The following is a 22,561-nucleotide window of genomic DNA, read 5'->3' on the forward strand; positions in this document are numbered from 1 at the left end:
ACCGACTTTACCTCAGCTCCTGTTGCCCAGGGGTGGGTCAACTTGATTTTCTCTCAGGGGGCTCAGGCTTCCAAGGCCTGAGTTCCCCCCAGACTCAGAAGAAGGAGGGGAAAGGGTTTAGATAGAGACAGGGAGCCCTTCTCCCCACTTTCCTTTTCCCATTCTTCTCTGCCCATTATTCCTTTTGTATTACCTGATTGAGTTAACATTAAAAGTTATCTGTTCCCCAAGCTGAGTGTGAGTGAACGGATTAAGGGGAGACCTTTTGGTCTCGAGTAGTGGAGGGGGGCAAGAGGGACAATAGCGAATTGGGGAGAACAGCTTTAGCTAAGGAGGGAAGGCAAAAGGGGGAAAATCTTCAAACCCCCTTTCCTCTCTCTGAGCAAACTCATTACATCTGCTGTCTCCCCTAAACCCCACTTTGAGAAGGGGGTTCTCCTCTCTTTCCCCCTCTCCATACTAAAAGTACAAGCTTCCTTGGGGTACAAAACTTCCCTCTTTTATTTTTTTTTAAGACAAGGAGAGACTTATAGCTTACACACCCTTCCAAAGCTTACAAATAGATTATATAAACATGCCTAGTGATAGAGGACACAAATATGCATTATATATAGTGGACAGACTTACAAGATGGACAGAAACATATCCAGCTAAAAAGAACAATATAGCCATGGTGGTGAGAACATTACTAAAAGAAATAATCCCAAGATATGGCATTCCAGACACTATTGACTCAGATAGGGGAACTCATTTTGCATCATACATGATTGTAAGAAGTTTACAAGAATCTGGAAATAAAAGGAAGCTTACCTAACATATATAGGTCAGAGAGTTCAGGGCAAGTAGAAAGAATGAATAAAGAACTAGAAAAAGCAATACAGAAACTCTGTGCACAAACAAACCTCAAGAGGACAGACGTTCTCCTCTTGCTCTATTCTATCTCAGAACTAAAACCAGAGGGGATCTGCATATTTCTCCTTACCAGATACTCTATGGATAACCTTTATAACATGGGAGGACAGCTAAACCATATTATATATCCATACTAGGTAGAGAATGCCAACTATATACATATCATACAGAAATAGAAGATAGGCTGGAAGAACTGAGAAAATTGGGATTGTTAGTACAAAAAGTACCACTGGATTTCTTATTACATAACATCAAGCCAAGAGATAAAGTATATGTGAAAATTTTCACCAAGGAAATAACAGAAACGGGTGGAATGGCCCATTTAAAATTATTCTAACTACTCCTACTTCCATCAAAGTCATATGAAAAGAACCGTGGTAGCATGCTTCTCATGTCAAAAATCATTATTTTATGCTCACATTGAAACACCAGAAACAACACAGATTGCTCCAGAATACAATCAAGAAACCCACACTCCAAGACAAAATGCAGAAGAAGAGATGATGATTATAGGAAGCCCAATTGAAAGTGAAAATGAAATAGAATAATACACAACATGAAAAGAACATCCATCAAATTCTCCATCTCAACTCCCTGAAAAAATAAAAACACATCATAACATAAGAAGATAACACACAATCAAACATAAAACAACACAGATATGCGTTACAAATTATCTCACTAGTGCACATCCAATACAGAAAATCACTCTTGCTAGCACACAAACAATGATGAAACAGTCTTACACGCATGCATGATCACATATGTTATAGTAATCAGACGAGAGACAACATTCAAGGTGAGACAACTGACAAGATGAGTTGCAGTAAAGGAGAAGATATCCAAACCTGAGAAAGCTCCAATCAAAACCAAGCACTGCAAATGGACTTAAACAACAGGAAAAAGACTGTCATTCAAGGATGATATAGAAAATGAACTTCCATAGAATAGATCATGTAATATTAAGCATCACACAAATTAACATCACACTTAGGGAATTGCACACACACGCACATAAACCTGGCACAAGAAGAAAGAAAAATTATCAGATTCATCAGACAACACGTGAAGAAGAATACCAGAAGGAATGTAAGTATATGCATCTACACTACATACTTAGAACATAAACACAATATCATACTGATTTTTAGGGACTGTCTTGTAAATAAGAACAATCCATTACAAGAAAAAAAATGTACATTTGTAAATAAGTCTCTGGCAGAACGCATACAGGCAAAAAGGGAAAGAATTTTTTTGTCTGGAAGACTTCAAAACAGAGCTTATTATATATGTAATATGTATGTATTATATGTAATAATTGTATAGAGAACAAATGTATATGTAATGTAAAATACTAACATATTAATAGACTAACAGAATAAGAAGGAATTAACATATTAATCCTCAATATACAGAAACAGGTTTAGTTTAGGGAGAAAAGGGAAGTTCTGTACACAGAGAGTTAGCTTTAGGGAAAGAATGAATCAAACTATAAATAAGAATATAGTACACACATATGTAATAGTGAAAAGGTTTGGGGATGATAAAGGGAACAGGATCTAGGAGAGGACAGCTGATGTTTAGGGTTGGCTCAGAGAGAGGAAAGGGGATTTGAAGATTTTCCCCCTTCAGCCTTCCCTCCTTAGTTATGGCTGCTCTCCCAGATTTGCTCTTGTCCCTCTTATCCCCCCTCCACTACTTGAGACCAAAGGGTTTCTTCTTAGGTAGATGTCTCTCCCCTTGATCTAGTCACTCACCCTTGATTCACAGCTTGGGGAAAAGATAACTACTTTAATGTCAATTAAGTCAATCAGGGTGATAAAAAGGAATAACTGGCAGGGAAAGAATGGGAGAGGAAAGTGGGGAAAAGGAGTCCTTTTCTCTAGCTAAAATCCTTTTCCTCCCTCCTCAAGTTTTGGGGGAATTCAGGCCTTGGCAGCCCAAGTCCCCTGAGAGAAAGTCAGGTTGACTGACCCTGGGTTTGACCCCTTGGCCAGTTCAGACCCAGGGCAACAGGAGCTGAGGGAAAGTCTGACAGAGATTAAAAATGCCTTTTCTCAAGTTTCTCTTCTTTAGGTCTCTTCAATTGGGAAGTGTTGGGGGGAAGGATTTCCAGTCACAAGCAAAAAAAGGTGGGTGTAACCCTTAGGAGAAAGTCTTATTCAACCTCTCCCTCTTTGACTTCTCCAGACTGAAACCAGCTGCTCTTCAGAAGGGAACTTCCTGCTTCTCCTCAAGATTCCATCCTCCTGGGGTCCATCCCCTGAGGAGTCGATCAGTTCCACACACTCTTCAGCCTGGCACTTTTCTTATGTGCCAGCCTCTGTCACACATATACATTATAATTGATACATTTTAAATAAGCATAATAGATATGAGGAATAGAAGAATATACATTTCCTTCATAGTTACATAGTACATTGTTATTGTATAGGTAAGCATTGTTGCATTTTGTTAGAAGCATTGTTAACCCCAATCAAAATTTGTTACATTGTTACACTGTATTACAATTTATACCTATACACCAAACCTAAAATTTTCCCATAACCCGGATTTTAGCTAAAATAGGTTTAAGAATAGACAGAGATAAGATTAGGCTAAGATTTATAATTTTGGGTGGGGGTATAAAATAGATATAATAAGTAAAGTAGATAGGTTATCATAGTAATATAATTAAGGTAAGCAAGACATATTACCTCACCGGGTCAAGGTGATAACCATGTGGAAAGACAAAAAGGGGGAGATGCAAGAAGAGGTTTGACACCATTGAGAGAAATGAAAAGAGAGAGCTGCAGAATTCCACAGCTGTGGGGGATGGGCAGGAAAAGAAATTCAGAACTTTGGGAGAAGAGAGTTGAGCTGATGCAGTTACAGTTGAGGGTAAATTTTTTTGCCTGGGACAATAGATCAGGCAGGTAGCTCCAACTGGCTTCTTGATCCAGTGATCTTCTTTTTGTGAATTCCTGACCCAGATCCCACTAGAAGATAAATCTATTAGACAAGACTTTGGGGAATAAGTTGTCCAACAAATATTTGTCATTTACCTTCTTTAAATCTGAACTTGGGACATTTATTGTGTTCCCTAAGTGGGTCAGGTGAACCAAACCTGATCTGCTTGACTTTGGGGGGAAGGATATTAGCTAGATAGGGACCCCTTTTTCCCTCCTTCTTTCCTGAACACTAAATCCTTATCCTCAATCTGCCCTGTACCATTTTTGTTTCCCTTCAATAAATTGTAGTTAAGAAAGAATTCAAGATCTGATTTAAGTATTTTTAGAGGGAAACATAAGGGGGAGGGGAAGAGAGGGGTGACTTTCTCTCCCCAAAGAAAGAGAGATTACCACCATCATCTCTTCAAATAGATCCTTTTCAGAATCCAGCAGAGCAAAGCTGAAAGCAGCCTTAGAAAGGAGAAGACTATCATTTCTTTATCACCCTTTCCCCTTATTACAAATCTTCTCCATTTCCACCATCTATTACAGTAATAACTTCACAAGTCAAAAAAGTTCATACTGTTTTATCCTTGTCTTCAGCACCAGTTTTAAAATATTCATTCTACTTTTCCTAATCTAATTTCCTATTCAGTCTTAGCCCTTATATAGCAACAATTAATTAATTAAATTTATTAGCTTTTTGTTTTATTTTCTATTTGCTGTAGATTTAGACAACCAAATTACTAAAACTTAGCTTTCTATAATCCTCTTTTCTAACCTTTATTTATAAAGGTCGGAGTTAAGAGATGAGGCAGTCAATCAAAAAGCATTTAAGTTTCTATTATGGGCCAGGCACTGTGCTAAGCATTGAAAAGCACTATGGGAAGAAAGGTAGGTCCATTCTTCTTCTATTCCCTAGCTGTCATTGTCATGGTACTTCATCTTAAAGTATTCTTGGCCAGGTCTCTATTTCCTGTGTAAAGGCTTTTCCTTATTTGAATCTCAAAGATACTTTCCTTTGGGTTTCAAACTTTGTTACTCTCTCCTTCCTTTTCTCAATATTTTTATTGCCCTGCTATCTCTATTTACAATTAGCGTTTTTCTTTCCATTATGTTTGGCCTGAAGAAAATTCTACATCCTAGATCTTTTCTGTTTCATCAAGCCCTTCCTGGTGACATTTTCTTGTTTCTTCCTATACCCGCATGGTCCTCTCTAGACCTGTTTCCACACTGCTTACTGCACGACTTCTTATTTCAGGTTAATTTGATCTTTAACTCTGAATTTGTTCCCTCTTGATGTCCTGCTGTAACAGCCTACCCATTGACTCAACTGGGTTGACAGTCTAACCTGCCTTTTGTATTAAATATATTTGGCCAGCCAAAAAAAGAGAAATGAGAACATATCTATCTGTCCTAAGTCCTTTGCAAAAGTGGGAACCCATAGGCATGTAACATTGAATATATTATCAGATTTAAAATATATATATATGTATATATATTCCATCTATTCAGTTTTGCTCATTTTTTAAAAAATCTGCTTTTTCTTTTTTATTATTAATAAGGAGAAATAAAAGGTATAGGGAAAGAAATTTAATTAAGGTAAAAACAAAAGACATAAATAATAATTAAAAATATATTTGAATATTCTAATCAACATAATAATCCATGACAATCCCAAAGGAAAGACTCATTGAAAAAATGCTATTCACATGCTGAGAGAGAGCTGATAGACTCTGAGAACAAATTAAAGCATATTTTTTCACTCTATTTTCTTTATTTTTTTGCAGCATGATTAATATGGAAATATGTTTTTCATGACTTAATATGTATAAAGGGTATTACATTGATTACCTTCTCAATGAATGAGGGAGAGGCTAGAAGGAAAAAAAAGAATTTAGAACTAAAAATTAAAAAAAATATTAAAAGAAAAAAATAAGATATTTCTCTCCAAAGCAAATCTAGGGGGCAATTGGGTTGCTCAGTGGATTGAGAGCCAGGTCTAGAGACAGGGCATCCTGAGTTCAAATCTGGCCTCAGACACTTTCTAGCTGGGTGACCCTGGGCAAGTCACTTAACCCATTGCCTAGCCCTTACAGCTCTTCTGCCCTTAGAACCTATACATGATTCTAAGATGTAAAGTAAAGGTTTAAAAAGAAATAAAGTAAATTTAAAGACCACATCGTTTTTCAAATCACCAATAAAAATATCACCGGTATATAGTAACTGCAAAAAGTTCTTAGCCTACCTCCTTTATCCTGGACAGGATCATGTCACCACAAGGTTTTACTGAATTTAAAAAGTGAATGGCTGTTTATAGAGATGCATGCTCATAGTCTCTGCTACTAGTGTGGTTGAAGCTGATGTGTCTTGAATTTGGGAGTTCTGAGTCAGTAGAGCTAAAGCTGACTGAGTGTCCATACTAAGTTTTGAATCAATATGGTGAGACCTTACGAGTGGAGGGCCACCAAGCTGTTTAAGGAGGGGCAAAATAACCCAATTCATAAAAGTGGATTAGGTGTAGGTCTTGTGTGTGTGTGTGTGTGATATACATATATGTGTCTATACACACTCATCTAACTATAATCATCTCTAAATGAAATCTTTGACTAATTTCTAGAAGACATAATAAGAATGATAAAATATTTAATGGTTATCTTAAACACTGAAACATCCAGATAGGTTGTAATTTCCTGTAAATCTCATAGATCAATAAACATAATAAAACAAAAAAAGAAGAAAAAAATCAATAACCTGGAAATGATTAAAAATATAGACAATAAGAACTGAATAGATAAATTATTTGGTTTTAACCTGGACACTGTATAACATTTCTTTAGGGGTTTCTATGTACTATCCCCTACACAGACATGCACACCCATGCACACAATCACATTCCCCCCCCCCCTATTATTTCCTAAGAAGTTTGCTGGAGCTTGAATTATGTAAAGGGTGAAATTATGGTTGAGACTGAAAAAAATCTAAATTTAAGTGGTCGTCAAGGGAAATCCCAAATAATAAAACCATCCAAGTCAGCTGCCAAATTTTATGGTGATTTAATTACAACAGGAGGAAGAAACTATTAGAGGGAGAGAGAGGGAGAGAAGGAAAGGAGTTTAACTAAAAAACCACTCTGGTTCAGGCTGAGCCAAAGAGGGAGTTTAAGGCCCTGAAGAGCCAAGGCAGAGAAAGGGGTCAGTCCTTATCACTCACTTGACCAGTCTGAAGGAAAGCTGTCTGTGGGGCTCCTCCAAGCTCGAGCTCCAGGATCAAACTGAACTCTAGCCTTTCCATAGGAAGTCACGAGAACTCCAGAAGCTGTTCTCTACCTCACTTCCTGGGTCTCACGTGTGCCAATGGTGGCTCAAGCTTGACTTAGGACAGCCCAGAGGTCTGTCCTTTTTTTGCACATGTCTGTTGAAGGCCGTTTTCTCAGATAATTAAATCTTAAGTTTTGATGCAGACCTTCCTAATCTTGTTAAACTAAGAAGGGAGGAGAAATGTAGTTTCCAAGACCTGATTCTGTTCTTCCAAGTATCTCTATTGTTATTAATCAGGAAATAGCTAAATCAGATCTTCTAAAGAATGGTCTGATTATGGTGGAATAGTTTTGAAATTCACAATTTAAAATACTCTAAATAGCCTTAAGTCCTAATCCATAGGAAACATCTTCTTGCTATATGTAGCTGTTTTTGACAAATCACTTAGACCTCTTATCATAAGCAAAAGCAGTTAATGGGATTAGAAAATACATGGTAATATCAAGCAACAATGGGAATGGTTAGCATAAACCACAATAGACACCCCCTCCAAGTTGTATCCCCATATCTTGCTCCATCTTTTTTCTTTACCTGGCTGGAGTCTGATCTCTTCTCACTCACCATGATACTTGGGGCCCAGAAAAGATAAAATTGGGCTTATTATGATTCAATTATTTCAGATTCTTTGTAACCTGATTTGGGCTTTTCTTGGCAAAGATAATGGAAAGGTTTGCCATTTTCTTCTCTAGCTCATTTTACAAATAAGGAACTGAAGAAAACAAGGTTAAATGATGTGCCCAAGGTAACACAGCTGGTAAGTGTCTGAAGTCATATCTGAACTCCAGAAGATGAGTTCTCCTGACTCCAAGTGAGGCAGTCACTGTCCCATCTAAGCAGTCACTTGCTAGAATAGTTTGGTCAACTGGGAAGTAGACTCTGGAGTTTGCTGATCACTCTGCCTTCCTAGGACAGGAGTAAGGCTGCCCCTAACTGTTCCAGCATGCTTTAAGTAAAGGAAAAAAAAATTCTGTTATTCCTTCTCTAGAATTGGAAAGGGTCCTGATAGCAGTTCAGATGTGCATGGCAATATCTATATTGGTCCTGGATTTCCCAATATCTTATTTCAATGTTCTTTTGGAAACTTCCACTGCCCTAAGCATATACATCCTTCACTAGGTACTAAACAACCTGGGAAGAAAAGATAAGTGAAATAATATCAAAATAGCCAAGTGCTAGAATTCCCTTTTCTTTTTTATGCCTAGACTGACACACACTATCAACTTCTGCATAAATAATGCAAGATAAAGGAGAAATTATTTTCTAAAATTGAGATATTTGGCTAAGTCACTTGGATAATTTAGACACCAATCTGTTTTTTCTTGTTTCATTGATGAATTTCATGAATTGTATAAACATTTTCCTAATGGCATATCTTCATTTGTGACTAACTTGATATACTGGCAACAGGAAATAATAACAACTAATAGTAACAGGATGCTAACTGGGTGCCAAACACTGGGCTATGCACTTTATAATTGTTATTTCATTTGATCCTCATGACAACCCTGGTAGGCCGGTGCCATTATTACTCACATTTCACAGATGAGGAGACTGAGGCAAGCAGAGAATAAATGACTTATCCAGGGTCACACAGCTAGTAATTTTCTGAGGCTGGATCTGAATCTAAAGATCAGAACCTTGCCCTGGATCCACTAGTCACCTATTTGTCTTTTAGTCAAATATCATTAGCTTTGAAACAAAATGACCTGAATTCAAATGTTATCTCTGTCATTTAATACCCACATGATCTTGAGCGATTCATTTTACTCCTCTAGTTCCCTTACATATAAAGTGAGGAAATTTGACTAGATGGCTTCTAAATTCCTTTCCATCACTAATAATCTCATTTAATTAGGATTTCATGACAGAAAAAAAAATGGAAAATGTCTTACATAAATCTGGGGTACACAAAAGATAGCATGGCACCCCAAAATAGAGCTCTCCTAGGTGTAAAAAGACCTGAGTACCATCTCTAACTAGCTGTGATTTTGGGCAAGTCATGCCAACTCTCTGGACCTCAGTGTATGCATATATAAAATTAGGAGCGTAAACTAAATTATATCTAAGGTTCCTGCCAGCTTTAATGATTTATGACTCTATCTCTTTGTACTCATGGCTCTCGATTCAGGCAGTGAGAGCTCTTACCACAGAGGTCAGGCTCTATTAAGATTTCAGCCATCAGTTTTTTGTTAACCTGTGTTTTATATTTTGAAGTGTTAAAATATCCATGTCTTATCCTCTTAACACCTTGAGTTTATTTAAATACTCTTTTACTCAGTTCAGAAGGGAATGTTTGATCTGCAGCTAAGAATAGATTACATACTCAGAATCTGGCACCCTTAGAGAAACCACCAAGTTGGGGATCTTGGAAATTATAGCTAGAGATGGAGTTGCCAGGAAGCTGGGTCTGAAGACTGGGAAGTTATTTTGTTGGCAGTCACCAACCCAGTAAAGTCTCAACATGCCCACTTTTCCCTGGCTGTTGGCAGCCCCAGGGGAGGGTGCCTAGCTATGAGGGTAATAAAACCTGAATGGGCCTCTTTGTATGTCATCATCTGGTGCCAGTATATGACATGTAATGCAAGAGAAAGACACAGGCATGGTTTTTCTCCATATCCAGAACCTTTCCTAGAGTCCCAAATACATACTCTCATTATATTTCCTCTAGCTCTTTGGGGGTTTCTTTTCCCAAGGAGAAATTTCAAGGGATGAGTGGCAAGCTGCTTTTGGGTGAGGGAAAATGGGAGAACAAAACCCATGGTCCTCAACCTTTCATGTTCCAAAGCTTATTTTCTCCATATGTGAGTTCTTGTCTAGAGGATAATTATTCGGCTACATAATTCAATTCAGAGCTGATTGGCATACTTTTACTCTGAGTAGATAGATATAAAATTAAAAAAAAAACACAATTTAGAGCCTAATTGTCTAGATTTAAGAAAGAAATGAAGTATGGGTTAATAATGCAGATTAAACTTTAAAATGTTCTCATACAATTTCCCCCCCAGAGAGCTTCTTTCTTAAACATTTACCAGCACAATTCTAAGGCTAGGCATCTCTTGAGAGAGGAGAATCCATTCAGGAAAGAAAAGATTTGGTCGATTTGTGAATTCTTCTTGCCTGGTCCTTCATGTTCTCATCCTGGTCATTTTAGTTTCCCTAACATCCACAGGAAGCAGGGCAAAAAACACAGGCAACCCTGATCGCTTAATGGGAACAGTTTAAAGTAAACAGAGTTTTTCATCCTCGTTAGACCAAGAGCTGGAATAATAAATACAGATAGGAGGTAGACTCATACTTCAAATAATTTGTTGAAGCAACTCCCCCGGGCTCGGCCAGTTTCCTATTTGTGCAGTTGTTTGCCATAAGGGCAGCCGTAACTCTCACTGCGTCTGGAACAAGTGCCTTGCCAATCACTCCACACAGTGTCTCCAGCCTCAGTAACTAAAATTAGTCGATGCTGCACAAGTGTCCAAATTGTGATGGATTCTCTCAGCTTTCAGGGCAGTCTTTTCCATTTGACTGACAGATGTGAACAGCAACTATCTGCTTGGGTGGCAAAAAGTGACCTATTTTTATACCTTGTGGTACAAGCAGTGACATACTGTAGAACAGTGTTGTCAAATACAAATATAAACCGAGCCACTAAACTGTACCTAAGGAGCCCCATGAGGGTACAAATTTATTTAAAAGACCACGTATTAACATTATCTATGTTTTATTGTATGTTTATTTATTTTGTTAAAGATTATCTGTTGTAGCAGGAAGAACCATGTTATGGCTACAACCTCAGCATTAAGATAAGTGGCAAAAAAAGAGGAATTTAGCAAAATCATACACTAATTCTATTTTATAGTGGGTTAAGAAGAATAGGAAAGGGGGAAGGGAGTTTTTAGTTTTCATCAATTTTTTCAGCTTCTATTTCTTCGTTCTGTTGGAAATAACCTAACTAAATTGTAAACTTTTGAAGGATGTAGTCACAAAACACCCAACCTTCTGGATGAAAAATAGAGAAAAAAATCAATTAATCATCTGTCTGGCCCAAGCAATGATAGACACTCAGATAAGGTTATGTGGGAATAGTCAGCATTTTTTTTATGTCATGTAAAGAGTTTTCTTATTTTTCAGAAACCATATTGCTTTTGTTTCTCTTCTTGACATGGTAGGAATGCTAGAGAAGGACATAGAGAAAAAAAAAAGAAATGGAACACTGAAGTTAGAATTCAAGTATCTAGATTTATGAAACAATGAAAAGAGTGGCCATTCTGCAGTCCAAAGACCTCTGTTTGAATTTTGCCTCTGATACTGCTTGCATGACCTTGGAAAAGTTGGTTCAAATTTTACATATTATATACATATATGTACATACATACATACATACATACATACATACATACATACATATACACTAAAAAAAGGAAGGGCACACTTTAAAAAATGAAAGGGTTAGATCAACTAACCTCTAAGGTCATTTTGGTTTCAATGGTGAATCTGTCATATAGTAGCCATGTGTCTAGAAGTAGCTAGGTAAATCAGAAGATAAAGTGCTGGACCTAGAGTCAGGAAGACATGAGTTCAAATCAAACCTCAGACACTTACTAGCTGTGTGATCTTGAGCAAGTTGCTTAATCTCTGTTTGCCTTACTCCACTGCAGAGGGAAATGAGTGGTGAACCATTCAAGTGTCTTAACCAAGAAATCCTCATGATGGAAACCATTGGTATAATATGGTCCACAGAGTCACAAAAAGTTGGGGACAATTGAACAACACTCATGTGATCTTGGGAAAACCATTGAATTTTTCTCTGCCTCCATTCTCTCCTTTTTTTTTTAATGGGAAGGTTTTTCTCTATGGATCACTCTAGTTCCAACATTCTCTGATTCATAGTTTTCAAGTTGGAAGGGACCTCATAAGCCATGTAGTCCAAATCTTTTATTTTTGTAGATAAGGAAAAGTAGGCTGAAAGAAATTACGTGATGTACATAAGTTTACACAGACTCAGGTCTTCTGACTCCAGAACAAGAGTTCTTTCCACTGAAGTGTCCAATTTCAAAATGGAAGAAAGTTGTTTTTAGATTGAGAGAGGGGATGGAGAAAAGGGAAGAAAATGTAAATGATATTATAAGTGACACAATCATAGGGAATATAACAACCAGACAAAGAAAAGCCACCTTATATTTGGTGACCAGAAGGCCTGCTTTGCTCCCAGTAACCTTTCAATCTAGGGAGCCTATTCCTGGACAACTATTCAGCTGGAATTTTAATTTCGTTATAGCTCTATTTATATTGTGATCTATTCCAGTTGAGGCCAAGCCACTCTGACATTTGCCTTTGGATGGCTTCTGCATTTTTATATTGAGAAAGTTTCAAGTAAAAACACATACCATGGAGACGCCCGCTCTATGCCATGGCTTGGGAAAATACTCCATTTTTTTTTGTTTTTGTGTATTTAATAACCCACATAAAATGTGTGTCAGTTTTAAGAAAAATGCCTAGCACTCCATATAAAATGCCATACTGGCTTTGTTTTGAAGGTCCTGCTTAGTGACCAGTGGACTGTCCAATACCTAATCAGAACCTACCCAAATGTTTCAGATCTATGATCCAATTTTGGCAGGATTTGCTTTGAATTGAACCTGTCCAGTATATGTTTGTAGGTGTGTATAAACTTAATATAGGCATAGGATCTTTTGGGAGATTAGAAGGTGGATTCAGCCCCTAATAGTTCCATCCAGCTCTGTGAGCCTCATGAACAGCATGAAATTTGACCACAAAGGCAATGTCTATTAAACAAACATAGTAAAAATATGTCAAGTGTTTTGGGATCTTCACACAGAAGAGAACATTGACAATATTTTCAGCCCTTAAGAGAGATGGGTCTATGAGAAACCAATGTGTGGGAAACAGGAGGTATGACAGAAAGCTGTGGGATTTGTAAAGCAGAGTGGGTAATTTTATTAATACTCACTATATTTTCAATGCAAAATAAACCGTGTGTCAGTCAAGACATATTTAAGTACCTGCAATGTGCCAGGCATTGTTCTAAACTCTGGTGACACAAAAGAAGATGAAAGGTAATCTTGGTCTTCAAGGTGCTTACAATCTAATAGAGGGAGACAACATGGAGGAAGAATTGAAAGTGGGGTTGGGGAGAAGGTGCCTGACTTAGATCCACAATGAAGAAGGAGGAGGAGGGCAGATGTATGATAAAAAAAATGTTTGGGCTTAGTGGACTCCTTAAATGGAGATTCTGATTTGTAACAGTGGGGGGAGTTTTCATCCTGTGAGTTCATCGCACTATTAACGTCATAATTCTAGCTGTCTTCTTCCCCCTCTACTCTCACTATTTTTTCCAAAATTTCATCTTTTGGGAATGGTTCCCAAACCACTTCTCTTCCCTTTATTTCTTTTTTTTTCTCTGATTTTAACATTTTCCCTCCAATTTAATGAAAACAATTTTTAACATTTAGGTTTGTTTTTTTTTTTAATTTTGAGTCTCAAATTTTCTCCTTCTTCCCTCTTTCCCCTTCCCCCATTTGAGATGGTAGGCAGTCTGATATAGATTTAATCACGTAAAATGATTTTATGATGTAAAACATTTTCTCATATTAATCCTTTTGGGGAAGGAAACTTGAACAAAAAATAAATTAAGAAGGAAAGTGAAAAGAGTTTACTTTGGTCTGGATTTAGACTCCATTAGTTCTTTCTCTGGAAGGAGATGGCATTTTTTTTTTATCATGAGTCCTTTGGGATTGTCTAAGATAATGTTCTACAGACAACAGCTAAGTTAGTCATGATTGTTCATAACATAATATTGTTTTCACTATTTCAATGCTCTCCTACTTATGTTTACATTACTCTGTGCATTAATCCATACAAGTCTTTCCAGGTTTTTCTGAGCTCCGCCTGATGACCATTTCTAATAGCCTAATAGTATTTCCTTACATTAATATATTAAAATTTACTCAGTCATTGCCCAATTGATAGGTATCCCTTCACATTCCAATTATTTGCCCCCACAAAAAGAACTGCATTAATTGTTTTTTGTACTTATAGGCCCTTCTCTCTCTGTTTATTTTTGTCTTTGTGGTATACAAACCTAGTAATGGTATTGTTGGATCAAAGAGTATCTAGTCCTTTGGGCTTAAATCCAAATTGCCCTCCAGAATAGTTGAATCAGTTCACTAACAGTGACAGTACATTAGTCTCTCAATTTTCTCATATCCTCTCCAATTTTTTGTTATTTCCTCTTTCTGTAGTAATATCCAATCTGATAGATGTGGGGTAGTACTGCAGAATTGTTTTAATTTGCATTTCTCCAATTAATAGTGGATTAGAGCATTTTTTTAAAAATAAAAATTATTAGTTTTAATTACTTTGAGAACTGCCTAGTCATATCCTGTGCCTATCAATTTGGGAATGACTTGTATTCTTATACAATTTGACTCCTTGTTATGTATTTGAGAAATGAGGCCTTTATTAGAGAGTCTCATAAATTTTTTTCACCATTATGATTACTGCATATTACTCTCTGTCCTATTCCCCAAACCCCATTAATCTTTTTCACTCTCCTTTCATTCTGTACATAATCAAAAGGGTTTAGCTTCTGAAAACCAATTTTCCCTTCTTTCTATTAGCCCTCCCCCATTCTTTCTCTCTTTTTTTTCTTTAAACACTACCTTCCATCTTAGAAACAATACTGAGCTTTGGTTCCAAAGTTTCCCATGTAGGGATATAAACAGTTCAACAATGTCGTTTGACTTCTCTTTCTTGTTTACCTTTTTATGCTTCTCTTGAGACTTTTATTTGAGAGTCATATTATCCATTCAGCTTTGGTCTTTTCATCTGGAATATTTGAAAGTCCTCTATTTGACTGAACTGAATTTTTTCTTCTGAAGGATTATGCTGTTTTGCTATGTAGATTATTCTTGATTGAAGTTCTAGCTCCTTTGCCCTCTGGAATATCACATTCCAGACCCTTAAAACCTGTCAACATGGAATCTAGAATTCCTCAAACTAGTAGTTTGGAGGAATTTGATGATCCCCAGTTTATTTAGTTTGGAGGCAGAAACCAAAGGTTTTGATCTTGAAACAGGAATTTCTCCCTGAAGGAAGGTCCTACTTCACTCGTCTCAGGCTAACAATAGACCTTGAGTTATAGTACAGAAGGTAGTGCTTCATTTTCATAAGCCAAAGGTCCCAAGTTGGAACCTCCAAAGGGGGATGTGATACAATGGGAGTAGCTTCTAAGGCAAAAAAAAAAAGGCATCTGATGGGATTAGCCATCCCCTCAGAACTAACTCAAGGTCTATTGTTAGCCTGAGACCAGTGAAGTAGGGCTTTCCCTCAGTGAGAAATTTTCCTGTGATAAGATCAAAACCTGGGGTTTCTACCTCCAAACTAAATAAACTAGGAATCACCAAATTCCTCCAAACTACAAGTTTGGGGAATTCTAGATTCCATGTTGACAATCCTTTAATGTAGAAAGAAGCTTCTAAGTCCTGTGTTATCCTCACTGTGGCTCGATGATATTTGAATTATTTCTTTTTGACTGCTTGCAATATTTTCAACTTTACCTGGTAGTTCTGGAATAATATTACTGGGAGCTTTCCTTTGAGGATTAGGAGGTAGTAGGTACATCTTCCCCTCCCTCCAATTTCTAGTTTATCTTTTGCTTATAGAATATCAGGACAGTATTAATTGGCAAGAAATTTTTCTTGATGAGAAAATTCTTGAAGGGAGATTTTTGATATTTTTGACTATTTTTGATCATGGCTATCAGGTAATCCAATAATTCTTAGGTTATTCTCCTGCATTTTTTCCAGTCACTTTTCTTTTCCAATGATATATTTCACATTTTCTTCTATTTTTAAAAAGTATTTTGACTTTGACTGTTTCTTGATTTCTCATGTAGTAATTAGCTTCCATTTGCATGATTCTGATTTTTAAAAAAGTATTTTGTTCAGTAAGCTTTCATACTGCCTTTTCTATTTGTTCAATTCTAATTTTTTAAAGAGGTTCTCTTCCTCAGAGAATTTTTTGTATCTCTTTTTTCATATCGTCTACTCTGCCTTTTCAGGAATTTGTTTTCAGTGAATTTTTGTAAATCTTTTTTTTCCATTTGGCCAATTCAGCTTTTTAAAAAGTTCTTTTCTTCAGTGCATATTCAAGCCCCATTTACCAATTGTTCTATTCTGCTTTTAAGACATTCTTTTCTTCAGTATTTTTGTGCCTTTATTTTACCAAGATATCTCCTCTTTTCCCATGATTTTCCCTTATCACTCTCATTTCTTTTCCCAATTTTTCTGCTATCTCTTGAATCAAATTATTTAAATATTTTCTGAGTTCTTCCATTAATTCTTTTTGATCAACTTATATTTTTCTGATTGTCTTTAGATGAAGCAGTATTGACTTTTTGTCTTCAGAATTTCTGTTTTGGTCTTCACTGTCACCAAAATAACTATCCATGTTGAATTTATTTTTTTGTTTGTTTGTTTGCTCATTTCCAGTTTTCTTTTAACTGAAGAAACTGTTACAAATGGACTCAATTCCTGTGGTGAAGGGAGCACTATTCCAAGTTTCAGACTCTTTGTACAGCTGCCTTATATAGTGAAAGGTGTGTTTAATACTATCCCACTCAACAAGCACTCTTTTATGACTAGGGTTCCCTCATCCCATGTGGGTATAAGCACTTGTTTTTTTTTTTCTATTATTATCCAGAAATTGGCCAAAGAAACTATACACACCAACAGAATATGCCTTCAAAAGGCAATTTTTTCAGACTTGTTCCAGAAATCCATGACCTTCTCTTGGAAAAATATGAACATGTTCTGAGTCTCCTCCAGTGGAATGGTCAAGCAAAGTTAGTCAGCATCATTGATGAAACAAAATTGTACTAGCTTAGCTGCCAACTCAGAGATATTTTCATTGGACAACAAGTCACAGCGCAGGTAATGATTCCTTTCTCCATGTATTTGAACAGGCATTCAGATAGCATTTTGAACTATTCCTCTACTCATTAAATGTTGCACTGCATTAACCCACCTTTTGAGTCTCTACTTCAGCTGAGTCAGGTGACAGTCTTCACAGATAAAGGTATATAAGTGCGATCACTTTCTCTTAGTGAGGATTTTGAGCCTAGGGAAACATAAATTCCACTTCTCATATATAAAAATAACTTATCCAATTCCAGATCTGATGACTAAAAAATACAATGTCCAGAAAAGTTTCTTTTCCAGGTACTTGAGAGATTTCTGCCAGTACAAAATTAGTGTTCATATTCTTGGTGATCTGCAAGGGCATTTTCTGGTATCAGGTTTTAAGGTCACACAATGCAGCATGCAGGAAGCAATCTGAGTGAGGACACTTCATATAATACAGGATGGAAGAGCAGTTCTCTGACTATAAAATTCTGTCTCAGTTCTTTATACAAAGCAAGGACTGGGACAAATATTGAAAGGTCCCCCTCAAATAGCCAAGAATACAATGAGTCATGAGAATGTGAAATAACTACTATGCTTCTAGATAGGGCTAAGAAAAACCTTCATTTGTGGAATTAGAGCTCCTATGCTACAAATAAAAAGAATGTGTCAACAGAGAAATTGGTTTGATATCCTGTTTTTGTGTGGTTAACTTCTTTTTAACTTTCAAATGCAAAGCATTACTTTCTAACTATATGATGCAGAATGATTATTTAGTTATTTTTCAGTCACTGTATTTGTGGTTTTCTTGGCATATGTTAGATTGGATTAGATTAGATAGCAATTTTAAATCATCAAATAGACCTGCAATTTCATTAATTCAAGAGTTCCCTCCTGTAATGTAGTTTGTAATTCTTCCTTATTTGACTATCCTTTGCAAATCCTATCCATGTCCCCTCAAAAGTTTGATAAAAGGATTCCATCCAATATACTGGAGACATATTTTGCTTTCTCCTGTCATTGAAAGGGTATCAAGGTAGCACTCTGGCTGCCCAGTTGTCATTCCTTACTCTTACCATTGTAGGTTCACAACATATTGAATCATAATCCAATTCTGTCATAAAGTCACCAGGATAAATAATCAGAGATTCAATGGATATGCAATAAACACTCATTTGATTGGATCATATCACTCAGTAGTAAATATTGGTTTTGTCTGATCTTAAGATGAAATCTTTGGGTAAATAAGTAATTGGCATTTGAAAGACCATAATGCTTTCTGCAGAATGTCTTTCATTCTCACTTTTCCAGATGCTACCTAATTATGAAAAAGAAGTCAAAGAACAGAGATATGTATAGGGATTATGAGAAGCAGTGACATTTGAAAATTGAGGCTGAGTTAAGAATTTGATGAACCAACTACATTATTTGTTTTCCTTGTCTAGTGAAATCTGAAAATTATTTTTCAATGATGTTCCAATTATTTTATTTAAGCAAGAACATTTAATTTTTTTCCATTCATGGTCCATCCCAGAACCTCACAAAGGCCTTCCTCTTATGGAGGAGTGTTGGGAAAATTGCTTGATAATGTATTTAAGGCATCTCAAGATACCTACAGAAACATGTTGCATCACTTCAAGATATTATTAACACAAATTTTCTATGCAATTACTTACACAGACACAGACTTGCCTTGAAACAGATAAAAGTTTAAAACTGAACATACAGCAAGTGATAACTTGTCATGTCTTTACTTCTCTAATTCTCAGAATTAAATGTATTTTGGAAAAAAGGCAAAAAAAAATTAACACCAGCATTTCACCTAAAGGCCCTCATTCAATTACTCTTTATATCAGTTATTTAACAATAAGGATAAACACAAAAGGAAAAAGAAAACAATCATTTTTATTATAAGCTTTTTGCCAAATGGTAGATTAAATAGCAAATTAGCCTGTCAATATTTCTATCTTAAAAAAAAAAAAACAAGCTTTGAATTCAAAACATAAATATGTTATTTCTATAAAGAGATGCCCTTTGAATCTAATTTGAAATGCCTTGAATAATTTTTACCCTTCCTGAAATATTTATGCTAGGAGATATTATTGCCAAATTTGAGTGGAAAGGAAATTGGCTTCTGTAGTCATCCTAATTGAGCATGCAATATTTGAATTCTGAAAGAATGGATAGTAGGAAAAATTTACATCATAATCATACATAAAACTTAGATATTAAAATTGGAGCAAGCCATAAAACAAATTTATTCAGTCCTATTGAACTTTGCATACAAAAGAAGCATAGCTTGAGGGGTTGATTTTCCAGCAATGAATAACAATGTAAAGATATTTTAAATGGGACTTAATCCTGAAATTCAATGCTAACCATTTAAAAGAGGTTCACAGGTTGGGTTTGCTTATATTGCTCCCCACATCTGCAATTCCCTCCCCCTTGCTACCTTCTTCTTCTCTTGTCTTATCTGAATTGTAACTATCCTTCAAAGACTAGTTCACAATGGAAAGAGTTATGGAGTAGAGTATCTAGTAGTTTCAGTCCTTGTTCTGCCACTGACTATTGATTTGGGTATGTCATGTCATCTTTTCCTCCTCCATTCCTTCATATATATAAAGCAAGGGTATTGACTAGGTGCCCTAAAATGAAAAGTAAACTAACCCCCTCATTTTATAGATAAGGAAACAGAAGCTCCAAGGGGCAAAGTGATTTGCTCAAAATCAAATCAGGAGCAAAGCTAAAATTAGAAACTAAGTCCTCTGACTCCAAAGGAATTTTTTCAATGGAGAGCCAAAGGACAGATATTTAGAAATTTTCCATGTGAATTTATCAATATTGCTTTTGTTGTTGTTATATCTATATATGTACACATTATCTCTTCAGATAGAAAGTATGCTCCTTGAGGATCGAGAATATTCATATACCCAGTGTCGACTATAGGGCAGCTAGGTGGCACAGTGGAAAGAGTTCTGGGTCTAGATTCAAAACTACTCATCTTCCTGTTTTCAAATCAGGTCTCAGACATTTACTAGCTATGTGACTCTGGACAAGTCTGATTGTCTCAGTTTCCTGATTTGTAGAATCAGCTGGGAAGGAAATGGCTAACCACTTTAGTATCTCTTCCAAGAAAACCCTAGAAGGTATCTTAAAAAAGTGGACATGAATAAAAAGTGATTGAACAGCAATTAGAATAGTTTCCAACAGATTGTGTTGTATTGATGTGCAAAATGATAAGATGGGGATAAAGCATTAACAAAGATTTCTTATCCTTACTAATTTTATTATGAAGATATAGATGTAGGTTCCATTTAACTAAGAAAAAACCCAAGTCCTCCCTGAAACATCCTCTAAGTACATCTCTCCTTATTTCACTCTATTAATATCCCAGAGTTCAACACATAATTACTTGCATTTCAGTTCCTAAGGCATGACTAGAATGGAAGTCCATTTTGAATTGATTTGCATTATCCGTTGCATATATCATTGTAGGAGGATCAATCAGTGTTTGCTGAATAATTGATAAGGCAATGTCAAGATGAAATCCCAAGTAGCTGATTGAGTCAAATCACTTGGCATTCAGTTAGAAACATTCTCTATTGCCCTTTTATTTCTAAAAGACTTTCCTATTGGGTGAATGATGTCAGGGGATTTCACTGTCATAGGGAATCCCCAATGAGGAACTTTCCTTTGATAATGCAAATTACCACCTACTTTGAAGTAGAGAGATTTTTGGGATACAGAAATATTAAGTGACTTGTCCTGTGTCACATAGCTAATGTCTGAGGTAGGTTGGCCTCAGGGTTTCCTGTGCATACATATTAGTGGCTTTAGGGTTTCCTTCCTATCTATGATAATTAGAACTAGAATGGAATTTCTTCCCATTGGCCTTTTTGGAAATTTAATGCAATAAATATTGCCTACTATATTCCAGGCACTATACTAAGCTCTAAGTATACAAATAAGACAAAGATAGACAGTCCCTATCCTCAAGAAGCTTACATAGTGATACGGGAAGAAAACCTGCTAAAGGAAGGTGGAAATCAGAGAAGGGATTAAATGGCAAATTGAACCACTTTTTACATTTATATATAGCACAGAAAGCTTGGTATTTTGTGACTTTTTGTGTTCTCGTAAATACTTTGGGGTGAAGAAAAAGGAAAAGAAGGAAGAATAGAAACACAAGAAGAAAAAGTAGGAGGAAGAAGAAGAAGAGGAGAAGGAAAATTCTCATTATTTTTGTGATGTGGGTAGTCCAATGTCAATTTTACAAATGAATAAACTATGCTCATTGAGGGTGATTGGATTACCAAGTGTCAGAGTCATGATTCAAGCCCAGGTATCTTTCCATTAAATCACAGCTGCCTCTGTAACACATAATCTTCATAAGGTTTTGTGAACAAAATAAAAAATTTCATCACCTGGTAGCCAACTTTCTGGTGATAAGATTCTCTATAAATTTAATTAGGCTAGTCTTCAGACAACTGACATACAGTTCATCATCTAGCTCATGATTAGAGTCATTCTAGCTTGATCAGGTTTGCCAAGGCTAACATTTCATTGATACTGTCATCAAAAATCCAGGATATCTCAATATTAAGAAGAAGCATCAATGTAAACTCTCAGGGGCTCAAGGCTGCCAAGGCCTGGGTTTCCCAACTTGAGAAGAGAGTTAAGAATAGCTAGAGTAGGAACGCCTTTTTCCCTCTTTCCTCACAAAAATCCTTCCCACAGTCATTTCCCTGTGTTATTCCCAAATTGATTCAGTTAGAATAAAGTTTTTTCTTTCCCCCAACTGACTCTAGTGTGAGTGGGAAATAGTTCCAACTTGAGGAGGGAGGGTAACTCTCTCTCATAGAGGAGGGAGCCTCTATACATTAGTAGTAGGGAGTTTGGGGTTGAGCAGCCATAGCTTAGAGGAGGCTGAAGGGGGGAACTAATCACTCCCCCTCTCTCTCCCTTGGCCAAGTTAAACAGCGGTTGTTTCCCTGTGAACCCCAATTTGAGAGGGGAAGTCTCCACTCTTTCTCCCTCTCTCTCTTTAACACCAGACTTAACCCTCTATTACAATACCTATATCTGCCCATTTATAATATATACATAGGTATGTATAGTTAGACAGATGTACAAGTAGATATTGTGAAGAGAGCATAAATTCTCCACTTGTCTATCTTTATCTAAACAAATCAAGAACTCAAATCACTCCTACTTAACACTAAGTAAAAGAATTCATGAGTCACTTGCTAGAGTGGGTGACAACTCCACTGCCCCACCCTTTGGCAGGGCTAGGCAAATTGAAAGACTATGATTGGTTACCATAAAGTGGGGAAGGGACAGGAAGTGATGTATAAAAAGGAAGGAATTCATTTTTGGAGAGTCTGCATTGGTGAGCTGGACTGAAGGAGGAAACTCTTTCCCTGGATCCTACATTGGCTGGTTGGGTGAGTAGCTAGCCTTCCTTTCCTGGCTTCTGGAGAGA

Source organism: Monodelphis domestica, chromosome 2, assembly GCF_027887165.1.
Source record: "Monodelphis domestica isolate mMonDom1 chromosome 2, mMonDom1.pri, whole genome shotgun sequence".
In the NCBI taxonomy this organism is placed as follows: Eukaryota; Metazoa; Chordata; class Mammalia; order Didelphimorphia; family Didelphidae; genus Monodelphis; species Monodelphis domestica.